Source organism: Ursus americanus, chromosome X (assembly GCF_024610735.1).
Source record: "Ursus americanus isolate L20-20 chromosome X, mUrsAme1.1.p, whole genome shotgun sequence".
NCBI lineage: Eukaryota > Metazoa > Chordata > Mammalia > Carnivora > Ursidae > Ursus > Ursus americanus.
The window spans coordinates 36839524-36841171 of record NC_142164.1 but is presented as its reverse complement, the minus strand read 5'-3'; the positions used below and the strand labels follow the sequence as shown (position 1 = coordinate 36841171).

General features: G+C 45.0%; 1 non-coding gene across 1 annotated transcript; it reads left to right on the top strand.

Moving 5' to 3' along the window:
• Positions 1 to 1321: 1321 nt before the first annotated feature.
• On the top strand, positions 1322 to 1428 carry LOC123794866 (U6 spliceosomal RNA). The gene has a single exon (XR_006780281.1). It is a non-coding gene; the product is annotated as a U6 spliceosomal RNA (small nuclear RNA).
• Positions 1429 to 1648: the final 220 nt, after the last annotated feature.

Here is a 1648-nt window from a genome sequence, read left to right as displayed (position 1 = left end):
TGCACCTGTGATAGAAAAACTATTTGCCCCTGCTCACCTCCTCTACTCTTCCTTCGTACCCTCACCCCACCCACCCAATACAGTGATAGAAGGGTCTGGAGGAATTCCAGGTGACACAGAGCAACATTTTAAAACCATGGGACTAGAGACTTTAAAGCCTTCCTCGGGAAGGTACGAGCCCTGGTTGTCAGGGCATTGAGGGAGCATCTAAATGAGAGGATGAGAGGAACAAACCAGAAGGCCATTTCTGCTCTTGAGAGCCGGGCCACAAGCCAATGCTGGCGAGAGAGGGAGAGAAGCCAGGTAAGACCAGAGAGGCCTCAGGGAAGATAGTACCAAGATAGAACTAACTCTTAGCAAACAGGGATGTCAACAGTGGCTGTGTTTGTAACTTCCCATCTTTCCTTTTGGCCCCCTCTGTTTCCGGCACCTCTGATTTAGCTTCCATCCAGATGCGGAGTTGATTCTCAATCAATGGTCTACTAATCTCACTGGAAAGAGTAACTTATAACATCTCTAAGTGCTGGGTTGTAAACTGAGTTTCCCAGAGTCCCAGGGTTGCTAGAAAGGCGGCCGCTGTGGAAGATGAGTAGGGAAGGCTGAGCAGGTGAGCTCTGGGCTCCCCAGTTTTGCTAAACAGATAAATTATATTCATATCTGTTATATATACTGGCTGCTAGAAAAAGGTCCAGCTTCTTTCTTTTTTTTTTAAGATTTATTTATTTATTTATTTTAGAGCGAGACAGAGAGAGAGCAAGAGAGTGAGGGCAGGGAGGGGCAGAGGGAGAAGGAGAGAGAAACTTTAGCAGACTCCTCGCTGAGCTCCCAGCCTGACATGGGGCTCCATCTTATGACCCTGAGATCAAGACCTGAGCTGAAACCAAGGTCCAGCTTCTCAAAAAAAAAAAAAAAAAAAAAAAAAAAAAGAAAGAAAGAAAGAAAGAAAGAAAGAAAAGAAAAAACCCACAAAAACAAAACTCAATCTGTTACCTTAAGGTGTGACTCCTTCTGGGAGGGAATGGAGTCTAAGAGCTCCAAGTTAGGATCCAGGATGAGGCAGCCGGCATACAATTCCAGTTTCATCCCTGCAGTGGCCTTGGGCAAATGACTAAGAATTCTCTGAATTTGAGATTTCAGTCATTTTCAAATTACAGGCAATTCCTAGCTCCCTCCTAAGGTTGCCGTGAGGAGCCGATGCAGTGATAGTTTATGAAGGGCTTTGTACAATGCCTGCCATCTAAAAAGGACAAGGTAAATGTTAGCTATCACTAGCTGCATTTAGTAAGGTCTTCTAGAACTTTGCGACTCAAAGCGTGGTCCAATGCTAGCTTTGGCAGCATGTATAGTAAGACTGGAAGGATACAGAGAAGATTAGCATGGCCCCTGCCTAAGGATGACATGCAAATTGGTGAAGTATTCCGTATTTTTTTAAAAAGCCACAAAAAACAAAGTGCGTGTGGTTCATAGACCAACACCACCGGCATCCTCTGGAAGCATGTTAGAAATGCAGAGTCTCAGGCCCAACTGTAGACCGACAGCATCAGACTCTGAGCCTTAAGAGCATCCGCATGTGATTCATACGAGCATGGTAGTTTGAGAAACACTGGTTTAGAAGACGTGCCAGACCAAAAGAGTGGTATTCTAGAAG